Source organism: Camelus dromedarius, chromosome 16, assembly GCF_036321535.1.
Source record: "Camelus dromedarius isolate mCamDro1 chromosome 16, mCamDro1.pat, whole genome shotgun sequence".
NCBI classification, from domain to species: Eukaryota; Metazoa; Chordata; class Mammalia; order Artiodactyla; family Camelidae; genus Camelus; species Camelus dromedarius.
Window position 1 is genome coordinate 34,585,522 of NC_087451.1, and position 7,905 is coordinate 34,593,426.

Below are 7,905 nucleotides of genomic sequence, written 5' to 3' on the forward strand. Positions count from 1 at the left end.
TGTTTTGAAGCGTTCCACAAATATCCCAGAAATGCAACTCTCACACACATTTTAAAAAAAGATTATACTGCATATTATTAAAAATTCCCTGAAAGTTGTTTGTCATTTTAGAAAAATCGCATCAGAAAGGGAAGCACCACCGTGGTACTGGAGCATTGATGAAGTACACTTGCGCTGGGGCTGCTACCCAGGATAGCATGGCGCGCACGGCCCTGTTTATGTCTGTCTCCATTTGCAGCTGGTGCATTAGCAGGGACGCGTGTCTGAGGCGTTCGTCAGGTTTGTGGTAGAGTGGCATCTGAATATTTACATACTGGAACAGGCAGGGTTGGCTCCATGGGTATGGACTCTGCCCTTGGTTGACTGCTTTGTTACCACCATCTAATAATCTTTAATCACTTTTAGTAGGAGCCTGCGTTTTCACTTTGCACTGGGTCATGTAAATTGTATAGCCATTCCTGAGAATAGAGATCGGCAAGTATTTCCTGTAAAGAGCCAGGTAGTAAATACTTTAGGCTTTGAAGGCCAAGAGTGCATCAAGGATACTGTGTAAGAACTTACATAAACATTTAAAAGAAAACCTTAAAAGATGAAAAAAATCTTTATCTCATGGGCCACATGCCATATAAAAACAGGTTGATGGCTATATTTGGTCATTTAATGACCCCTGTATGCTTATTTTCTAAGAATTATGTTTGTAGGTGGGTTATAGACTCTAGATCATTCCATCGATGGTCATTCTACCTCCATTCTTTTCTCCCTACAGTTCATCCTACACATTGCTGTCAGGCTAATTTTTCTCAAAATTCATCTTTGATCACGCCATGCCATTTAACGTGTGGATATTCCAGATTTGGACTGAAATTTCTCTGTAAAGATTAGCCCTCATGTCTATTTCTAGCCTTTATCCCCCAGTTCTCCATCATGACACTTCCTGTCTGTTACCCTTTAACACCTTTCCAAGGCTGGCTCTTCCAGGAGCGCACTGCCCTGGAGCCCCGTGGCTCCTTGGATCTTTCTCATGGTGCCCCTCACATTTTGTTCCTGTACTTAAACTTAAGTCTCCCTATTATTTCAGAAGCACCTTGGTAGCAGAGATTCAGTAGGCCTCCAGAATCTTAAACAGTGCCTTGTTGTAATACATACATACATACATACATAAATACATAAATAAATTTGTACAGTTGGATTAAATTATAATACTTACTAATCCAAGGTTTAATCCTTGAGATTATTTGTTGGATAAGGCAACTCATCCTGGAATTTCTCTTTGAAAAATCCGTTAACTCACGCCTGGTGTAGCAGATGCTTGTGTTTGCATTTTCAGCATCCAGTTTGCCTCCTTCTTTTGTAAAACTGAGACAGACAAGCAGCCTGATTTTGTTCCTGTGTCCTCCCTACCTCCCTCCAGAGGACAATTTGGGTTAATCTAAGTCAATCAGGATTAGTGTTGCCAGATAAAATATGGGCTATCCAGTTAAATTTGAATTTCAGATAAACAATAAATAATTTTTTAGTGTGTGTTTCCTTCATATGGTATGACCTGACTTAACTCAGGTAGACCAAAAGGAAAAACTTGTATTTCATTCTGTTTTGGAAAAAGCCTTTTCTTTTTCATGCGAGACCTCAGCAATGGAGCAAAAAGCCACTTGCTGCCATCTTGGACCCACTGTCATAGGCTATAGTGGCTTTTCAGTGTGGAAAAGCTGTCTTTCATCAGAAGCTCAGCATTCCAGATAGTTTCAATGTTGTAACATCTCCATGTCAACCCATGCTTTGTTTTTCCTATGATCATGGCAGAGGAAGAGAATGTGGAGGATTTCATACCACTCTAAATCACACAAGTGACTTCTGCTCAAAGCTTACTGGACAGAAAGAGTCAAGTGTCTTTTCTTAACTCAAAGGGACACCAGGGTAGTATCATTCTTTATATACCCCAAAGCAGAAGAGAAGAAGGTATTTGTGAATAATACTGATGTCTCCTATCTGCCAACTTAAAAAGGACCTGGAAGGGAAAATGACTTATTCCCTTGACTTAAGATCAATGATATGTTTAGACAATCCTGTAAAGTCTAGAGGGCTAACAGAGGAGACATTTCAAAGCCTCCCTTAGTAGTAGCTATTTAAACATTAAAAAATAATTTTTGAGGTTATTTTTATACAGCTTTTATATAAATTCATATAATATAAAATTACTATTTTAAAGTGGCATTTATTACATTCAGAATGTTGTACAACTACCACCTCTATCAAGCTCCAAAATGTTTTCATCACTCCTAAATAAAACCCTGTAAGCAGACATTCCCTATTTCCCCCACCCCTCAGCTCTTGGCAACCATCAGTCTGTTACCTACCTCTATGGATTTATCTGTTCTGGATGTTTACTATATAGAGAATCATATGATATGTGACCATTTATGTCTGCCTTCTTTCATTTAGCACGTTTTGGAGGTCGATCCATCTTCATACATGTTGTAGCATGTATCAGTACGTTGTTCTTTTTTATGACTGAATAATATTCCATTGTAGGTATAGATCATAATTTGTTTCACATAATTCATTCAACTCTTTCTAACTTTTGGCTATTATTAATGATGTTTCTATAAATATGTGTGTTTATGTACATTTTTTTAGTTTCTGTTTTCAAGTCTTTTGAGTATATACCTTCGAGTAGAAATATGGGGTCATGTAGTAATTCTATGTTTGACTTTTTAGGAACCACCAAATTGTTTTCCACAGTTTCAAAGTGGCTGAAAACTATTTTAAATTCCCACTATCATTGTATGAGTATTTCAATTGCCCCATATCTTTGCCAACACTTCTTATTCTTATTATTTATTTAATTATAGACATCCTTGTGAATGTGAAGTGGTATATTATTGTGGTTTTGCTTTGCTTTTCCCTAATGATAGATGATATTGAGTATATTTCATTTGCTTTTTGGCCATTTGTACTCTTTTTTTTTTAATGTTTACTCAAGTCCTTTGTTCATTTTTAAATAGAGTTGGTTATATTTTTGCTGTTGAATTTTAAGGGTTCTTTATATATTCTGAATCCTTGACCCTTATCAGATATTTGATTTGCAAATATTTTCTCCCATTCTGTAGATTGTCTTTTCACTTTCTTGATAATGTCCTTTGATGCACAGTAGTTTTTAATGTGATGAAATCTAGTTTATCCAGTGTTTGTTGTTGTTGTTGTTGTTGTTATTCATGCTTCTAGTGTCATATTTAAGAACTATTGCCAAATCCAAAGTCCTGAAGATTTCATCCTGTGTTTTCTTCGTAAAGTTTCATGGTTTTTAGCACCTATATTTAGGTCATTAATCTATTTTGAGTTAAGTTTTGTGTATGGTATGAGGTAGGAGTCCAACTTCATTTTTTGCATGTGGATATCCAGTTGTCCCAGCACCCTTTGTTGAAGAGACTACTCTTTTCTCATTGAGTGCTCTTAGCACCCTTGTCAAGAATCAATTGGCCATAAATATGTGGGTGTTAGTAGCCATTTTTAATATATAACAAACCTCACAATTATGAAAATATTTTTTTATACCTTAATCTCTCAGGCTTCAGTTTAAAGACATATTCTCTTTCCTGTAGTCTTCAGAGAAAATGGGAGAAAATGTGGCCTGTAAGTACATATAAACTACAATAAATATAACTACCCCAATTGGCAGTCAGCTGATATTTGTGGACAGCTTAATAAGTGAAAGGTAATGTACTTGATACTGGTGGGGGGTGGATAAAATATGAATAATATGTAGTCCCTGCCTTACAGGAGCTCATAATCCATTGAGGAAGAAAAGCAGATACAGCGATAACTGTGCTCAACTTTCACACAATGATACATTTTGACTGTGGGCATTGGGGAAGACATCATGAAGTGGAAGGTGGGTAGCATGAAGTATCTTGGGGGATATTAATGAAACCTTTTCTGATAACACTGTTTTAAAATTGTAAAGCAGGTCATGTTATGTTAACTCTGACCTTTGATCCCACTAAAATGGTCAAGGAATTAAATATTCCAACGATTATAACCAGATTACAGATATTGCATCAGCATATAAGGAGTTAAGCCTTTCAAAGTTTCCTCCTAGTTTGTATATTTCATAGCAAAATGCTTCAATGTAAAAACACACAAGACATCTTTAATAGTATGTTTGTGAGATGGGAGTGAAGAAACAAAATTCCTATGATGTATATCATGGGTCCAGGTGACTCTGTGATGTAGACTGGCTCATGTGTGATTAATTGAGGACAGTTCTTGAAAAGACCATCCAAAAAGGAGTGAGGAAAGCAGGACTGGGCAGAGGGAGAAATAGAATTGCAACGTAATGATAACAGAGGGATTGGCTGATCTTATGGGGAGCTCTAGAGCTGGCATGGCCCCTCAGAGATGTCCCAAATTCAGATAAGGGTGCTGGACCTTTGTACACCACATACACCAGTCATTGGACCTGGGCTGCTCTTGGGAAGGTGCGTTAACTCGGGCAGGGTCTCTCCTTTAGTCTAAAGGCAATTCCTGGGCACAGACTGGTCTTTGAGATGTCAGTAGACAACACTTCTAATACTTGGAGAAAATAATTTCCTTGGTCTCAGAGGGGTGAGCAGGGCTGAGCGCCACAGTATCCACTACAGCAGGTAAGGCTGATGTTACCATGGTTACCATTTTCAGAGGACAATGAGACTCAGGAGTTTAATTGCCCATCCAAGTTCCACAGCTATGAATGGCAGAGTTAGTACCAAAACACAAGTCTTCTGATTCCAAGCCAGGTTGCCTTTAAGCAACATTATTGTCCCTCAAAATGTGCAGTACCATTTCATCTCCAAAAAAAAATGTTTGAAGCTAGTTGAACTTCAATTAGAGAGTTAGATTTCATAACTCTCACCTGGGAATCCCCCTTTTCCTTCCAAAATATAAAATTCAGTTCTCAACTTGCCCGTGTCAAGGAATTCTTCTGAACCTCCAATCCTAACAGGGGTTTAGGCAGTTTTCTTTCACACACAAACACATGCACTTATGTATACTCTGAAAGCAGCGTATAGGATGAAAGCAGAATAATATTGGAATTATTATTAAATTAATGGAATAATACAGTATACAGACATCTATGCTATTATTAAACTAGTGAAATTAAACAGCATCCAGGCATCTAGGCTGTTTTCAGACTACAGGAAAAAAAATGTATTGACAAAGAGGATATGTGTGAAGATTAGGGGACGGATGTGCACAAAGTGGTCAAAATGTCAGCTTGAGGCAAAAAAAAGAAAAAATTAACCTGAAAGCCAGAGTAAAGGGAGCATTTCCAAGCAATGCTCTTGTTGATTTCCAATGTGCTGCCCGGAGAACTAAGAAACTAGGCAAGCCTCTGCCTCCAAGGGCTTGCAAGCCAGTGATAGATGCTTGAGTTCCAGTCCCTAAGAATCTGTCATGTTGGAATTCAAAGAGACAACCCCATTGTAATTGCCACTGTCATCGAAGCCCCTTGGGAGAAAGTAGGGTATGGTGCTTAAGGATGAGGACTCAAGAAAAGTTTGGATCTTTATTCTACCACTTTCTAGCTGTATGATTGGGGTAAGGGTCTTCATCACTTTAAGAAATTAGATTCCTCACCTATAAATGGTATAACATAAGAACAACTTCATTGGGGTGTTGTGTGATGAAATCAAGTGAGATAACTTGGATAAATGCTCCAGTACTGAGCCCTTATGAACGGCTGACTTAGTGCTTTGTTAGCTCTTAATTTATGTATTTTTAAATTTATGTGTGTGTGTGTATGTATGTGTGAATTGGATCTAAAAAGACTGGAATATCATAGCATTATAGAGCAACACTGTCAACAGAACTTTCTGTGATGATGAAAATATTCTTTATCTGTGCTATCCAATATGGTAGCCATTGGCCACGTGTGACTGTTGAACGCTGTGGCTAGTACAACTGAGGAGCTGAAGTTTTAATTTAATTTAATTTAACTGTAAGCTTAAATAGCTGTATGCAGCTAGTAGCCACCATCATGGACTGCAAGGTTATGTCAAGTTGGAAGATATTTTAGATGTTACCTAATTCAAAGTGATCATTACAGGGGATAATATACCTATTTCAGAGAAATGTGACATGACATGCTCAGGGTTTCACAACCACTAAGGGGGCTGAGCCAACATTCTGATCAAGTCCCAATATTCCAAGGCTAAGGCCTCATATTGCCACATGGCATAACAAAATTAATGACTTAAAGACATGGGCAGGTTAACGACAGATGCAAGGCCATATCTTCCTAGCTCTCAAAGTTACAATTATTATCAGTACCATCATCACATTACCTTCTAATTTCTGAGCACCTACTCCTGGCTTGGAAGAGACCAGCCAAGGACTGTTCTCTTGACCTCTGTGTTAAAATGCATCCCTGCTGGGCCCCTGAAACTTCTACTGACATGGCAGGCCCCTGTATCTATCTTTGTAGGATTTATCACACTTGCTTTGGAGCCTACATATCTTATCAAGGCCTCCGATGTGCTTAGTCATTTCTTGCTTTTCTGGTAGGATGAACACAATGTCATGGATCTTGTAGACTAGCGTGTTGTTCTGTAGAATGTCTAGATGGTCCAGATCTCTTCAGACTGTATTTTGACAGAAGGTGAGAGAGTTGACCTAGCCCTGGGGCAACACTTTGAATGCATTTTGTTGTCCCTTGCAAGACAAGCAAACTGTTTATGACTCTCTTTTCTGATAAGGCAGAAACAGAATACATTCCCCAGAACAATGACCATATACCATATACTGGACTCATGTTAACCTTCCAGAGCAACACTACCACATTCGGCACAGTGGCTGCAGCTGGGGCTACAACTGGGTTTAGTTTGAGGTAGTCCACTGTCAACTCCAGGATCTGCCTGCTTTTCTGCAGGGGCCAGATTCCTGAATCAGTGGAGATAAGATGGGAACTGTCTTATAATACAGAAGTTGGCAAGTGTTTTCTATAAAGAGCTAGATAGTAAATGTTTTAGGTTTTACAAATCAAGTGGGAAGGTTGAAGCCATTATAGGTGTGTAGATAACACATGTAAAATGTAACCGTTTAAAAATATAAATATGTTCTTAGCTTATAGGCCACTCACAGGTAGAAGACCAGAGTGATCTATAGTTTGCTGGTCTCTGATTTAATCCTTTCAGTCTTCAAGGGTGGCATTAATTTCTGCCATGCTTTTCAAGATGAAATATTGATATTGATTTACTGTCTTGTCCAGGAGAAGGGATAGTTTCAGAGCATCCACATGTCCTCTGCTTTTGATAACTCTTGCTTCATAGGCCAAGGGCCCATTATGGGATTGGGCCAAATACCAAGTGTATCTATTCCATTTATACACTCAGGGACTGGGGCAATGACCATCCGGTGATGCTGAAGACACAGGGGATCCTCTGTTAGCTGAACTTGAGCCAGGATGTCATTGATTGCCTAGCCCCCATGTGCTCCCATTCAAAGAGGGACCATGATTATGCTATGAGGATGTGGGCTGTCTGTGTGAACTCAGTGTCCTATGGTCCTCAAAACGTTTGGGCATTCCCCTTTCCCCTGCGTGTACTTACTCAGGTTAAATGTCACTAGGCTCCTTTGGAGAAGGACTGGGGGAACCATTACCACGTGTCCTTGCAGTGGTGTTGCAGGGTCCTTCCTCCTGAGGATTCAGACTCTTCCTTATTCTGTAGGTTCCAGGGCCAAAAATGGGCTCCAGTCTGAGAACTAGGCAAGGCTTTGTGACTTCTTACTGGGGCGACTCACCTCACCTAGTCATCCATCCTCGAATTATTTTGATTATAAAGTTTCAGTAAGTCCCTGTTGGCTTCTCATTTATCTTGTCCTGTTTTTTTTTTTTTTGTTTGTTTGTTTGTTTGTTTGTTTGTTTGTTTG